Source organism: Protopterus annectens, chromosome 3.part1 (genome assembly GCF_019279795.1).
Source record: "Protopterus annectens isolate FY-2018-M chromosome 3.part1, PAN1.0, whole genome shotgun sequence".
In the NCBI taxonomy this organism is placed as follows: Eukaryota; Metazoa; Chordata; order Ceratodontiformes; family Protopteridae; genus Protopterus; species Protopterus annectens.
Genome location: NC_056732.1, coordinates 1,300,232,012 through 1,300,248,991, shown reverse-complemented (window position 1 = coordinate 1,300,248,991; position 16,980 = coordinate 1,300,232,012). Strand labels below are relative to the sequence as shown.

At 42.7% G+C, this 16,980-nt stretch overlaps 1 protein-coding gene across 7 annotated transcripts in view; it reads left to right on the top strand.

The window, feature by feature from the left end:
* The window catches only part of CIBAR1 (CBY1 interacting BAR domain containing 1), a 1,541,282-nt gene that overhangs the window by 471,837 nt on the left and 1,052,465 nt on the right, over window positions 1–16,980 (top strand). The window lies entirely within an intron of this gene.

Genomic DNA, 16,980 nt, shown 5'->3' with positions numbered 1-16,980 from the left:
GTATGAGGTCATTATACTTAAGAATAGATGCATTGTAACTATTGATATCACATGTTTCATATGTACTACTATCACTAAGATGCAACATACACATATCAAGATAATCAACCATATTTAAAACAACAAGTTTGTTGCCTTTGTCGGCAGGTTTAAAAACAATATTGTTGTTCTTACTTAATGTAGTTAACACATTCCATTCGTTAAAGGACATATTAAACTTAATATTATTCTTGTTGCTCATAAATTCCTGATAACCCATCTCTGTAGTATGATTAACCATTTTAACAAAATTGAACACTTCATGATGCATAACATTAGGAATGAAGTTACTACTCGACGGTACATTCTCCGTATTAAGTTTAACATAAGCATTAGGCAAATCATCTGATGTACATGAGTAAAAACTATCAACTGAACTAGAGAGACTGGAATTTGAAATATTGAACTCACTTTCAAAATTCCGGCTGAAAAAGTACTTTAAATATAACTTCCTACTAAACCTATAAACATCCATTTGCATGTCGTAGAGTCTTGAGACGACAGTAGGTATATATTTCAAGCCCAAGTTCAGCACAGAAAGTTCAGTGTCATTAAATATATAATTAGATAAATTTACAACATAACTGTCCCTAGTATTAGAGGTAGAACTACCATTTACCTCTTTTGTAGCCACCTTGTCTGGATTGTTCAAGTGCCGTATGTTGTGTATAGTCCCGTTGGCGTTTCTGCCTTTGTATATCTCTCTGGAATTGTGGCTGTTCAGAACGAAAATTCTGTCGTAGATTTTCCGGTTGTTGGGCTGCTGGCAAATCAGGAAAATCAGAGTCAACCCCATCATTTTCAAAAGAAGTATATCCATTTTCCGACGCTGATGCTGATGAATTAAGAGGACGTGTCATGGCTGGTTCCTGTTGGAACCTGACGTGTTTACGTCCTCTATTACGATTGGTCCTTGACAAAAATGCCCTGTTTAATTCATAGTCACGTAAGTCTCTCATTAGTTTGCCTTTCTTACGCTCTATGAGTGTCAGTTCATATTCTTTCAATTTGTCATTAACTTGTACAAGAAACTCATCCAAAAAAGACGTTGAGACACACTTAGATATATCACCACATAGTTTTTTAATATCTGTGCACAATTCCTTCTGTTTTAATTGATCGCGTTCAATTAAAATATGCAACCATTCCGTGACACAGTTGTGGGCTGCAGATACCCACCGTTTATGGAACATAATTTCCGAATCTTTAGAAAGATCAAAGGGTGTAGTGGGATCCTTAAACACCCTTAAACCTCTCGGTGTGGTCTCTGTATCTATATATCTTTGTAGTCCACAAATGTTAAAAAACGTCGCTGTTTCTTTTATCATTTTTTTCTCTAAATTGTCTAACAACAGTTTATGTTCAGCATTGTCTGGTATAAAGATTTTTCTACCCACATTGGAGAATGGGTTAGGGAAGCGTTTCTTCCTGTCATCTTCCCACTTATCCCAAAGTGTGTTGTTCTTATAAGTACCATTTCTATTTGATAGTTGTCGCTCACCTCTATCAGTAGAGTTGCTTACAAAATTATCAAGTGACAATTGACTGCCATCCATCGTGTCACGCAACACTCGTGGAAAATGTGCAAGGGAATCCGTCGACATGAACAGGAACAACAAAAGCACCAAAGTAAGTTGAAAAAAACAACAGCTGGATTCACCAAACACAATTTAATGCGAAATCTCTGTCTCTGACGTCTCGGCCTCAGCCTTCAAGGAGTACAAATAAAGTAAAAAACACAGCACTTATATACACATCAAGCTAACTTAATTAGAACAATTAAACAATTACACAATAATTAAAACTTAAACTAGCAGCATTTTCCAATTAAAATCCTCATTCAGTCCATTTGGAAACAAAGTCTTGAATTTTAAAATATAAATAGTCTCTTTATCTCAACGTCTTTTATGGAGGTGATATATCTAAGTGTGTCTCAACATCTTTTTTGGATGAGTTTCTTGTACAAGTTAATGACAAATTGAAAGAATATGAACTGACACTCATAGAGCGTAAGAAAGGCAAACTAATGAGAGACTTGCGTGACTATGAATTAAGCAGGGCATTTTTGTCAAGGACCAATCGTAATAGAGGACGTAAACACGTCAGGTTCCAACAGGAACCAGCCATGACACGTCCTCTTAATTCATCAGCATCGGCGTCGGAAAATGGATATACTTCTTTTGAAGATGATGGGGTTGACTCTGATTTTCCTGATTTGCCAGCAGCCCAACAACCAGAAAATCTACGACAGAATTTTCGTTCTGAACAGCCACAATTCCAGAGAGATATACAAAGGCAGAAACGCCAACGGGACTATACACAACATACGGCACTTGAACAATCTAGACAAGGTGGCTACAAAAGAGGTAAATGGTAGTTCTACCTCTAATACTAGGGACAGTTATGTTGTAAATTTATCTAATTATATATTTAATGACACTGAACTTTCTGTGCTGAACTTGGGCTTGAAATTTATACCTAATGTCGTCTCAAGACTCTACGACATGCAAATGGATGTTTATAGGTTTAGTAGGAAGTTATATTTAAAGTACTTTTTCAGCCGGAATTTTGAAAGTGAGTTCAATATTTCAAATTCCAGTCTCTCTAGTTCAGTTGATAGTTTTTACTCATGTACATCAGATGATTTGCCTAATGCTTATGTTAAACTTAATACGGAGAATGTACCGTCGAGTAGTAACTTCATACCTAATGTTATGCATCATGAAGTGTTCAATTTTGTTAAAATGGTTAATCATACTACAGAGATGGGTTATCAGGAATTTATGAGCAACAAGAATAATATTAAGTTTAATATGTCCTTTAACGAATGGAATGTGTTAACTACATTAAGTAAGAACAACAATATTGTTTTTAAACCTGCCGACAAAGGCAACAAACTTGCTTTAAATATGGTTGATTATCTTGATATGTGTATGTTGCATCTTAGTGATAGTAGTACATATGAAACATGTGATATCAATAGTTACAATGCATTTATTCTTAAGTATAATGACCTCATACACAAAGGTCTTAGGTTAGGATATTTTGAAACTAAGGATATCAAGAATAAATTTCAGGTGGAAGGTTGTGGTATGGCATATTTTTATTGCCTGCCTAAAAGTCACAAGAATCTATCTAAACCTTCTGGACGCCCTATTGTGTCAGGACGTAAATATTTTTTACGTAATTTGGGCATATTTTTACATAATTATTTGTTACCATATGTTAAAAAACTGCCCTCTTTTTTAACCGATGTGTTTGATTTTTTGAACAAAATTGGTGATATCAAATGGAATAAAAACATGTATTGGTTAACTATTGATGTTAAAAGTTTATATATGAATATTAGTCATGATTTTGGTATTGAAGCACTGAGATTCTTTTTGGGTAATTCCCCTGTTACGGAATTTATTATTGATTTGACATATTTTTCTTTAACTAACAATTTTTTTGAGTTTAATCATACCTTATATCATCAGAAGCGAGGTACAGCCATGGGGGCTTCTTTTGCCCCCATGTATGCTAATTTAGCGATGGGGCTTTTTGAGCTGGAATACATATATAAACATAGTTTTTTTCAGAATCATGTCATTAGATATTATAGATATGTTGATGATTTAATTTTTTTGGTGGAAGGGGAACAGTCTTTGGCCCATCAATTTATTTTAGATCTAAAGTCCAACAGATTTTTCTTGGATTTTGATGGTCTAATTATGGACACCCGACTGCCTTTTCTTGACGTGGTTCTAGATATTTCTAGCGGTCATAAATTGGTAACATCAGTAAATAGGAAATTTGAAGGCTTAGTACAATATGTACATGGTTCTAGTGGACATGCCCCTCATACCATTCAATCCTTACCATATGGAGAAATGTTACGGGTTTCTAGACTGTGTAATAATGAAGCTGAGTTTAATAGAGAGGTTAATTTGTTGTTTAATTCTTTCTCTATGAGAGGTTATAGTATGACTATTTTAGAGGAAAGCTTTAAGAAATTATGTGGACATTTTGAGACACATAAGAATCATACTATACATTATAAGAATGTTAATTTTCATAAAGGTCAAAACAGACAAAGACAGCAAGAGGTTATGTACTTTGTTACTACCTATGGGTGTTTTACATCTGAATTTATCAAAATAATCTTATTATTTTGGAATTATTTTTGTACTTTGTGTAATGTTAAACCTTGGTTAAATGTTAATTTAAAATTTTCATATCGGAGGGGAAGAAATATTAAGGATTTTCTGGTTAAAAGCAAGCTTAATTTCTCTAATGAGACAATGATATATAATGTTAATAATAAAGGGACCCATCAATGTGGCAAGTGTAAGGCATGCAGTTTTGTGGTCCCTAGTTTTGAATGTATTAATAATATTCCTTTTAGGACAAACAATTTTTTTCATTGCAATTCTGAGAGGGTTATTTATGCTTTAATGTGTCCCTGTCACAAGTTCTATATAGGAGAAACCAAGAGAGCCTTCAAGGTAAGGCTCTTGGAACATGTCAGGGACATAATCAATAATAAAACTGAAAGCCCTGTCGCTAGACATTTCTCTGAAATGCATAGAGGTGATCATAAGACATTACAGGCAACAATTTTAGAACAATTATCTGATAATAAGTATGAACAGTTGAATATTAAACAAAGGTTGTTATATAAAGAGACTATTTATATTTTAAAATTCAAGACTTTGTTTCCAAATGGACTGAATGAGGATTTTAATTGGAAAATGCTGCTAGTTTAAGTTTTAATTATTGTGTAATTGTTTAATTGTTCTAATTAAGTTAGCTTGATGTGTATATAAGTGCTGTGTTTTTTACTTTATTTGTACTCCTTGAAGGCTGAGGCCGAGACGTCAGAGACAGAGATTTCGCATTAAATTGTGTTTGGTGAATCCAGCTGTTGTTTTTTTCAACTTACTTTGGTGCTTTTGTTGTTCCCATCCATTCAGCCTACTTGGATCTACTTGAGTCAATCAAGCTACAACCAAACACCCTGACTTTGGGTGATTTTAAGTAACTGTCCATAGACTAGATAAATTATACCTGTTCTAAATCATTTGCCCAAAGGTTACTGGACTTCATGAACTCCAATGCCCTGGACCAGCTGGATGACACACCCACAAGGGGCTCAAACATGGACCTCATGCTCACCAACATGAGTGACCACTGCACCACCCCCAGTGTGTGGCCATCGCTGGTGAGATTGTCCACATATCCGTCGTGCTAGAAGTAACTATAACACAAGACCCCTCCCCTAGCAACAACTAGACTAAAAACTTCTCCAAGACCAATTACAACCTCTTACATGATGGCATAAATAACTTCATAGCCCCCCCCCCTCCACTGATGGAACAGACACCTATGCTGAGTTGCACACCAGTGCTTTATACAAGCACCTATACAATTGTATTGACTCTGCCATACCTGATGGAACCAAAGCAAGATCTTCAAGGAAAAGCAAACTTGCCTGGTGGACAATTGCCATTAATAGGCTATACAATAGGAGAAAAAAAATGCTGTCTAAGAGCAGGAAGAAGCAGTCCCAAAACTGGAAACACTCCCATTTTAATTTAAACAAGAAAATAAGTGAAGCCCCTAAAAGCTAACTACAAATCTAAATTATCTTCCCTAACTACGGATAACCACAAGGTGTTCTTTAGTTACATCTGTAACAGCAAAGGTAAGGCCCAGATTTGTGGTGAACTCATAGTTAATGGTATTGCAGATATAGAACCTGTGGGTACAGCAAACCTTCTGGCTGACAGGTTCAGTGAAAACTTCACTCTCTTGTCCTCAATACATATACCCCAAAGCATCTTAAACACCTGTCCCCCCCCCCATCTAATATCTCCGAGGAGCAGGTCTTAGATGCCCTCTCCAAGGCCAAAAACACAGCCTGTATTGGACCAGACAACATCCTGGGCTGTGTTCTGCATGGTTTAAAACAAGAATTAGCATCACCATTGAGCACACTTTTCAGTCACAGCCTAAGCACTAGCTTCGTCCCAGTGTAATGGAAACCAGCTACCGTCATTCCTTTGCACAAAGGGGGTGCATCCACAGACCTCAGGAACTATAGACCCATTAGCTTGACCAGCCTTATCTGCAAGGCCATGGAACAAATCATCATGGACCTTGTTAACAAAGATGTAGGAAGTCTCCAAATGCTTGGCCCTACCCAGTTTAGCTTTATCAAGGGGGGATCATGCCTGTTAAACTTGGTAGACTTCTTTGAGACAGTCACCAAAGCCCTAGATGAGGGCAACTCTGTGCATATGGTCTACCTAGACATGGCCAAGGCCTTTGACACAATTCTCCACTAAGGCATCATTGATAAACTCACCCAGCTCAGTATCAACCCATATATTGTCAGGTGGGTTGCAAACTGGCTCATTGATGGAACTCATACTGTCAAACTAGGGGACTGCATCTCCTCCAGCAGACCCGCAACCAGTGCTGTTCCACAGGGATCAGTTCCATGACTCTTACTGTTCAGAATCTACTTCTGCAAAGTACAGACTAAAACTACAGGACTGTGGCTGACAAAGTTTGCTGATGACTGCAGACTGGGAGCAATCACTGAAACCCTTAGCTTAACATTCTGCAAGAAGGTCTTATGCAGACTAGTGACTGGTGCCAAAGTCATGGTCTTAACTTAATGCAAAAAAATACATTAGCATCCCCTTCAGCAAGGGTGATGTTCCTACAGACTACCACATCAATAGCAATACCCTAAGCACACAGTCAGTGGTGAGAGATCTGGGCACACAGGTTGACAGCAACCTTAACTTTGATCACCATGTCTCCACAGTGGTAAGAGAGCATTTTGTATTGCTCATCTCATACGCAAGGGCATTGCCTCCAGAAAAAAATAGGTTAAAACCCCCCTGTGCTCTTCCCTCATCAGGCCAATAATGAAGTACAACGCTGCCTTTGGTATGTTCCTTTCCAAACACCTTCAGCAATTGAAGAGACCACAAAGGTTCCTTACAAAGAAAATTCAGGGTCTTCAAGATCTGTCTAATGCGGACAGACTGAAATCATCGTCACTTTACTCTGTGTCATATAGACTGCTCAGAGGCGACCTGTGTCTTGCACATAGAGCAATCTCTGACACAACTTTGATGGGAGTGCTGACACAACTTTGATGGGAGTGCTGCACATTCGCAAGTCATATGGCACATGGGTCACTTGCTCAGAGGACCTTAACCTAGTATGTGACATTAACAGAACTTGCTGGAGAGACAGATTGGTCTCACAGAGGTTGCCCCACCTTTGGAACAAGCTTCCTGTTCATGTTAACCTTATTTAAGTGCAGTTTGGACAATTGGATAGGTAAGTGAAAATTCACCCTGGGGATTCCATCTGTGTCCCTCTTGGACAGGAACAATAGGTGCTGATTTTAGTGTCTGCTTAAACCAGACACCCTTGCGAACATGGTCTGAACTTGGCTAGGCTTGTAAGGGCCCTGGGGCCATTAGCTAGTAACCTTCTATGATCCTACAAACTGTATAAGAGATCAACATGCTGAACATTAATGTCTGCATGCAAGACAAAATCTAAAAATACACTTTCAAAAATGGCTTGTATATCAGGTGGGAGCAATATCTTTTTTATTATAATGGCTGCACTCCCCATGTAGTCATGGAACACAAATGACCCTACAGCTATGGACAAAAAGGAAAGAGTATTGAATTGTAAAGAAATGTAGATTTCAAATAGCAATGCTGCAAAAGATTCATTTGAAAAGAAATGAGCATGTGAATTTAGCAAAGAAAGGATTTCAGGATGGATATTCAGCAGAATATTAGAGAATAAGGAAAACTAGAATAATAATACTGATTGCTAGAGGAGTTCCAATAGTGAAAGGACCAAAGACAATAATGGTCAGTTGTGATAGTAAGGGGCTATTGGCAAATGAGAAGGATTACACTGGCATGAATTCATATTCCACCAAAAACTGCTATTGTAGAACTTAAGAAAATTTTGGGAGACATGATCAACTTTCAGCAGGAAATATTACTTATAGGTGGAAAGTGGAACTTTATTTGCAGTAGTGAGGATATATCTGGGAAACCTAGAATGGAAACTATAACAAAAGAAGGTAGATTTCTGAAGAAGTTTTATCAAAAATATTTGGTATGGAAGATATGAATTCAGTAGTAGTTACTTAGAATTTACATTTTATTCCCCAAGTTAAAATAATTGGGTAGACTGGAGAGAAGTTATACCTCACAGAAATGTTTGTGTTTAATTGAAAGCTTCAGTACCCATCTAATAACTAATGTTAAGTTGTCATTCTCGCCTTCATTCTTGCTGGATGGGTTCGGAGCCGATCCTCGGCTCTGACTCGGCCTATACTATAGCTCGAGAGCTATTTTTACCGGCTCGAGGCAGCCCTATATCCCACAATACCATGCGCTAACTTCCCAGATCTCGTTTGCTGCTTCGCTGCGAGGTAGTCTGTTTTTACCGGCTCTGGTCAGTAAGTGAATTTTCAGATTATATTCAGTTTTAGTAGTTTTTTTCCAGATGTTCATCGTGCATACAGCTGCAGTCCTCACAGATGGGTTCTCCTGCCGTCAGGCGGGTCCTCGGTCGGCCGAATTCCGAAGTCTAGGTCCGGTGTCGGTTGTCGTCGCTTCTTCCCTGACGTCAGTGCGACAGGGGTATAAAGGAACCAGCCGACGCCATTTTCTTCAGTCTTTCTTGCCGCGCGGTGCCCGAAGCAGAAGCAGTTTACAAGTGCCGGTCGGCCAGCTCCTGAGATTACGAAAATTTGGAAACCGAAGTCTCCTTAAAAGCTAAGTACCCCGTTGGGGAACCTTTTCTTGCCTCAGACCAATGTCAGACAAAGTTAATAATTGTATTTCTTGTGGGAAGCAAATACCGCATAAGGATTTCCATTCCCTCTGTATACCTTGTTTAGGCCCAGACCACGAGGTCTCGGCCTGCCGCTTTTGTGCTACATTCAACAAACGCACTATTAAGCGTCGGGCGGAGTTTGCCCAGCATTATTTTGGAATAGCATTTAACTATACTATGTCATCGGATACTCCGACTCCGGTTTTGTCTAAAAAACGAAAAGACAAGGACCGACATGCGAGGTCCGCGGCCTCTACCGACACCACGCCAAAGCCGGCTACACGTGGTCCGGTTCTCAGTGAGGCGCCTACGCAGCCCCTGCCTACAGACGACCTGTCTTTGACGGTGTCTCCTGTACCCGAGGTCGCAGGCTCCTCTGCCCACACCCCGACTACAGATACCGAAGCCACTGTCGGAGTTGAAACTCAGAATGTGGACAGGTCCACCTCCACTCAAGGTGTCTTCAGACCTTCCTCTTCTTTTTCTATCAAGGCTTTCACTAAGTCTAAAGCAACCATGCACTCTAAGAGACCAGCTGCACAGGGCCCATCTCCAGGCCCCATGCCTAAGAAACAGATGCTTAAACCGGCTGAGGATTTAATTACTCTTATCAGAGGTTCTCAGCCCCCTCCAGACAAAAGGCCTAGAGTGGAGGAAGATTCCCCCTCCTCTGATCAGGGCTCCATTATTTCAGAGCACTCTGATGATCAGGAACATTCTTACTCCCCTTTTGAAGACTCTGATGCGGAGGAGTCCATCCCTTCTGTATCCCCCCCCCCCCGAGGATTATTCATCTGGGGAAACTTTGCATACCTTAAGGGAACACTTCCACTGGGAAGGCCAGGATTATTCTGATTCCAAGAAAAGGCTAAGGGAATTTCTCTTACTTCCTCAGCACAGGCCTTTGGCTATACCTCCTGTCTTGGACATTCTAGATGATGTTTACTCTGAGGCCTGCCTTAACCCGGACTCTCTACCTCCAGCTCCAATTAAGCCTGACAGGTACTACAGGGTCCCTGACTCACACCAATTTCTGTACAAGAGCCATGCTGCTGATCCAGAAACCATCTCACAGGGCCCCAAGGGAGTTAAGGCCTCCATTGCTAAAAATCCTTTGCCTTCCGAGAGAGATTCCAGATCCTTAGAAAGGTGGGGAAAAAGGTATATACCTCAGCTACCTTATCTATGAGAGCCTTAAACTGTCAGTTTCATATGCTAAAATACCAACAGTTTATGTTATCACAATTGAAAAGTAAAATATCACAACCTGAACAACCAGATTTGAAGGAGTTGCAGGACTTGATACATAGTGCAGAACAAGTGGGTAAGCATACCTTACAATGTGGTTTTGATGCTCTAGAGGCCTCATGCAGAGCTGCTGTTACAGGATCAGTCATACGTAGGCATGCCTGGCTTAAGGAACAAGCCTTACCTGATCATGTCAAAGCTAAATTACTAGACGCTCCTCTTCAAAAGGATGTACTGTTTGGTGCTAATGCTGAGGAGGTATTAAGGAAAATGGAGGAAAAGGCTAAATCAATGCAAACTGTGAAAGAATTTCTACAGGTACAACCCCCACGTTTTAGTAGAAATTGGCCTTCCAAAAACTGGTCCTTTCCTGCCACAGGCAGACCCCAAAGAGGCAGATACAGGCGCCCGAGGGGCAGAGGACAATCCCAAGGATCGTACAGAGGCAGACAATGGCAAGCTCCTACACAAAGAGGTGGTGAGGACAACTCGCAATCTATCAGAAAGCAAACCCAATGACTTTCCACTTTGCATGCCAACCAGATCTCAAATGGCAGCCCCCTTGGGAGGAAAGCTGGCATTATTTTCAAAAATTGGCATACTGTCACAAAGGACAAATGGATCCTGGACATTATAAACAGAGGCTACAAATTCCATTTTCACACCCTTCCAAAAATGAGAGGCATGCCTAACCTGCCACACAATCAAAGGGCAGAGGCACAAAGGCTAATTACAGATCTCAAAAACATGAAAGCTATTCAAGAGGTACCTATGCACGAACAAGGTCAAGGGTTTTATTCCAGGCTATTTCTGGTGCCAAGGAAGGGAAAAGATTGGAGACCTATTCTGGATCTATCCATCCTAAACACATTACTACTCGTACCAAAATTCAAGATGCTCACTCTACAGCAGCTTCTTTCCATGCTGGGCAAGGAGTCTTGGCTGGTAACATTGGACCTCAAGGAGGCATACCTGCATGTCCCAATCAGACAAAATTGCAGAAGATACCTCAGATTTCTTGCAGGTTCAACTCATTATCAATTCTCTGCATTGCCCTTTGGCTTATCTACTGCGCCAAAAGTATTAACAAAATGCCTGGCATCAGTAATTGCCTACTGCAGACTTCAAGGGATACAAATATATCCCTATTTGGACGACTGCCTGATCCAAGCGGACAGCAAACACATCCTTCAGAAACATCTGGCTTATGTAATAATGTTATTGAACTCTCTGGGATATACAGTCAACAAAAAGAAATCAAGACTAATACCCTCTAGGAAGATAATTTTCCTGGGTGCCAACTTGGACACAAACACCCAGATGGCCTACCTCACGCCAGAAAAGTAGGGGCAACTAATCCAATACTTCAGAACACTAGCGAATTGCACCAGGCTTACTGCAAGGAAAATCCTGCAGGCTCTGGGATTCATGGCATCTTGCATCTTACTAATCCCATGTGCAAAGCTGCATATGCGGAAACTACAATGGTACCTGAAAAACATATGGTCTCAACACAGCCACAGTTTGGAAACAATAATGCCACTAATTCCATGTCTGCAAAAGGAATTTCTGTGGTGGGCTCAAGCATGCCAAACAAACACAGGCCTTCTTTTCAGCAAGCCTCAAGCAAATCAAGTCATCACAACAGACGCCTCGGACTACGCCTGGGGGGCGCACATGACAGAACGGTGCATTCAGGGCAAATGGTCCCAAAAAGAAAAGCACCTTCACATCAATCAAAAAGAAATGCTGGCAGTAATAAATACTATTATAGCTTTCAAGAACTTTCTACAACCAGGTCAACTTTTGATAAGAACGGACAACACCACAGTTATGTGGTACATAAACAAGCAGGGAGGAACACATTCTTACCCCCTATGCAGACTGGCCATGTCACTTTGGAACATGGCCATGGACTTACAAATGGAACTACAAGCACAGTACTTGCCAGGCAAGGAAAACACGCTAGCAGACAACCTAAGCAGGAATATGACAGATCCACACGAATGGAAGTTGCATCCAAAAGTTTTTACAGAAATAATCCAAGAATGGGGAAGGCCAGACATAGATCTATTTGCCTCCCACAAAAATCATCAATTGACAAAATTCTGCTCAAGGATCTTTCATCCAAAGGCCTGGAGAGTGGACGCTCTCTCTTTCAGTTGGGCATCAATGACGGTTTATGCCTTCCCGCCTCTTCCCCTGCTGCCCAAAGTGCTATTGAAGACCAGAGCAGACAGACCAAAGATGATCCTCATTGCTCCGGACTGGCCAAGACAACACTGGTACCCACTCCTGAGGAGCCTGACGCATTCCCCACCATGGACCCTGCCTCTAATGCCTCTTCTTCTGACTCAACACAGCTTCAAAACTCTTCACAGTCAACTAAAAACACTCAATCTAGCCGCATGGAAGATTCCTTAGCATCACAGCAGGCCCTACTCTCTAAGGAGGTGCAGGATGTCATTTTGGAGGCCAGAAGGCCATCAACTAGGAAAGCTTACTCCGCAAAATGGAAACGTTTTTGTACCTGGAATGAGAAAAAGGGCCAGGACCCTGGAAAACTGAATTTACCACAAATACTACAATATTTGACTGAACTGCTAAGCGCTGGACTTTCTTTTTCCTCCATCAAAATCCATGCCTCAGCCATTTCTGCAGAATACAACACTGATCCACCTTTATTCTCACACCCTCTCTTAAGACAGTTCCTCAGAGGGGCTAAAAATTTGAGACCTCCAAGGAAACAACCAATACCTGCTTGGGATCTTAATTTAATTCTGGAAAAACTGACCCTGCCTCCTTTTGAGCCAGCTGCTTCAGCAGATTTGCAATACTTGTCTTGGAAAACAGCTTTCCTTCTGGCTATCACCTCAGCTCGTAGAGTTTCAGAATTACAGGCTCTCATGGCTGTCCAGCCTTTTATCATCTTCCATCAGGACAGAGTTTCCTTACGAACCAACCCGTCCTTTATGCCTAAAGTGGTATCCAGGGTAGCTTTAAATCAGGCCATACACTTACCTACTTTTTATCCTAATCCTCAAAACAAAGGGGAGAGATTACTACATTCCTTGGACATCCACAGACAACTGCGTTATTATTTGGACAGAACAAAGCCTTTCAGAAAATCAGAACAGCTCTTTGTGGCCTATGCAGTAGGAGCTCAAGGAAAGCCAATTTCCAAACAGACAATTTCAAAATGGATAGCCCACTGCATACGCTTTTGCTATTCCTTTCATGGCAAAACTGTACCTACAGGCATTAGAACTCATTCCACCAGGGCCACAGCCACCTCTACAGCCTTCCTCAGAGGAGTTCCTACCAAAGATATCTTGGAAGCAGCCACTTGGAGTTCTGTACATACCTTCTCCAAGCACTACAACTTACCATTATACTCCAAATCTAGAGCAGGCTTTGCCACTACAGTCTTGCAGGGCATTTTGGCTCCTCCTAGTTACACCTAGTGCCTGCCACCCCTTTCTTAGCTTTGGGATTCTACCCATCTGTGAGGACTGCAGCTGTATGCACGATGAACATAGTACAGTTTTGTACCTACCATAAATGTAGATGTTTGAGTGCTAATACAGCTGCAGTCCAGGTTTCCCACCCTCCTTCCCCTCTAGGGGTATTCTTTTATGCTGTATTTGCTTGCAACTACTGTTTTTTGATTATATTGCATTGCATTATTACCTAATTTTATGTATTGCCTTCCTTCTGGGGGCACCTGATATCTGGGGCAAGAAAAACTGAAGAAAATGGCGTTGGCTGGTTCCTTTATACCCCTGTCGCACTGAAGTCAGGGAAGAAGCGACAACAACCGACGCCAGACCTAGACTTTGGAATTCGGCCGACCGAGGACCCGCCTGATGGCAGGAGAACCCATCTGTGAGGACTGCAGCTGTATTAGCACTCGAACATCTACATTTATTTTAGGTACAAAACTGTACTTTAGTTACCCTTCTTTAGGTCCCTTCTAACTGCCTTACCCTTTTCAATAGCCCTTTTTCCCTTTCTTAGTTAGTTTTTTTTCTTGGGCCTACGGGCTTTTCCTTAGTTTTCCCCCACCCCTTTCAGTGTGTGTGTGGGTCTTTTTTAGTCAGTTCTACTTAACTTAATTAAGTGTGTGTGTGTGGGCTGACTGTGTTCCTTTTTTTGTCAGGATGTCAAAGGACCCTAAGGTTTCGGGATTCAAGATGTGTGACTCGTGCTGTCAGAAAATGTCTCTGACAGACTGTCACACTTCGTGTGTCTATTGCTTGGGGCCTTTACACGTGCAGGACTCTTGTTCCGTTTGTCACGGATTTAGTTCAAGAGTCCTACAGGAAAGGCATAACACGCTCATCCTAAGGGGCTTGTTAAAGCCTGATGACTCCCCGTCCAAGTCTGGCTCGGGGAAGTTGTCAAAAACTGCCAAACCCTCGGCTCCAGCTTCTGAGCCGAGGACTGGCGATATCGAGACGGCTCCGACCTCGGTTCCGACTGGCTCCGAGGCGAGCAAAGTGGTTTCCGCTCCGAAACCATCATCGGAGCTGACCCCAGCGCTCTAGGTCCCCTTTTCTAGAGTCCGTTAGATCGGCTCCGAGGTCCCCTCTCTTATCGGAGCGGAGTCATAGGACTCATTCATCGAGGTCATCCAGGCTGTCCAACCACGACATTGAGAGAGTGGTCAGTAGACTTATAAAATCTCAGGCGCTGGCCCAAATGCTCCAGAGCCCATCTCACCAGACTGTGGCTCCTTTGATACAGCTATCCATTCCTCCTCCGACTCCTCTCTCGAGCTCGGAGCCGGAGTTTGTCTGAACCATGACCTTGCCCACATCGGAGCCAATACTTCCTCCTTCGGCTCCAGTGTCACCGACTCCGACCTCTTCATTGGTTCCATTCGTGGAGAGGTCCGGGCGCCAAGACTCCATTGTTGGCTCCGAGGGGGCGAGTGGCATCGGACCCTTGTCTGACCCTGCTGTCCCTCTCGGAGCTTCGGCTCTGGTTTGTTCAGCCCCGACATCATTCTCGGAGCCTTCTCTGTCGGTTCCGGGGGCGGTTCCGGTCTCTTCGGAGCCAGTGCTGCCTTTGGTATCTGATGGGGGAGCCTTTGAGGTGATGAGGAGTGTGCTGGACTCAGTGTCCACTCCAAGGTTAAGTTCTGCGGCTCCTCCCTCTATAATGCCTGTTACGGTATCTGGCCATTCTCTTGCACCTGTCAGCAGAGATCCAAAGTGTGGGGTACCCACCTTGGGTGTCTCCTCCTCTTCCGAGGGCTCCCCTGAAGTTTCAGGGGAACCCCCTAGGAAAAGAAAGTGCAAGAGGAAGCACATAGACTCCCCCGAGTCTGTCACGTCGGACACCGACTTGGATGAGTCGGAAGGTTCCCCCAGATCCCCCTCTGAGGATGTCTCCTTTTCAGACATCCTGGAAATCCTAAAACAGAGGGGAAATTGGTCCACTCTCAAACCTTCCAAGAACGAGTCGGTTTACCTTGACGCTCGCCCTTCCACCTCCTGGGTGTCTCTCCCCCTTTCGACCCATTAATGGAGGTAGTGGCTAGAAAGGCGTGGGCAGCTCCTGATTCAACGGAACCTACCCCTAGGAGGCCTTCTAAATTTATTTGTGCACCAGATGACAAATCCTTTCTCACCAAAGGTGTTTCAGTCGATGCTATGGTGGTAGCAGCAGCCACTAAGAAGGAATTGGCTGATCCTTCTGTATCTGTTCATCCTCCTAACAAAGAGTCCGGGACCATGGACAAGGTACGGCAAGCGAACCTTTGCTTCAGCGACCTTTTCTATGCGATCGTTGAACTATTTGTCATTTCACCCACCTTCAGAGAGACTTGCTCAAAGAGTTGGGTGAAACAGTACAGGATCCTTCTGCTGCGGAGTTTAAGGACAAAATAAACTCTCAGCTGGCTACCCTGAAAGACATTGTTAACTCCTCCATGCGGCTTATTTCTTATGCAGCCGATGGAGCAAGTAGGGCCGCTGGCACAGGCGTTGCGTTGAGACGTCACGCTTGGATGCGACTCTGTAACTTTGCCGATCCCTTCAAGGCGTCCTTCACTAACACCCCCTTTGACGGTTCGGAATTGTTCGGACCTCAGGTGAAGAATACCCTCACCAGATGCGAGCAAGATGGTAAAACTCTCTCTGCCGTGGGAGTCCATTTTTTCACGCCTTCTAGACCTTATCCTAAGGGACAGAAGGGGGGAAAGATTTGGTTCCGCAAACCTCAGGGAGTCTCACCTGCTGCACGTAGTGAATTTCCCCCTAGAGGCAGAGGGGGGAATAATAACAGACACCACCCTAGGGGCAGAGGGGGTCCTCAGAACCAGGGTTCTAGGGAATCTTTTCCTGACCAACCCTTTCAGCATCCCTGAGAAGCTGCCCGACTGTCCGCCTTCGGAGGCAGTCGGGGGAAGATTATCTCTGTACCCGGAAGCCTGGCAATCCCTCTCCCAAGACACATGGGTACAGAAGATCATATCCGAGGGTTACAAAATCCCTTTCATTTTCCCTCCAGTACAACCGCCAAATCCCCTACCAGACGTACCACCTGCACAAACGGGTCAGGCTCAGCTAGAAATAAAAAAGCTGTTAGAAAAAAGAGTCATCCAGGCAGTCCCAGCAGATCAGCTAGGATCCGGAATTTACTCCAGGTTCTTTTTGGTACCGAAAAAGACAGGAGATTGGAGACCTATTTTGGACCTCAGCAGGTTAAACAACTCTGTACTAAAGACAAAATTTCGGATGGTAACACTGCAGTCCATTCTACCCTTTTTGGGCAGAGACAACTGGATGTGCTCGTTAGACCTACAGGACAGGTACT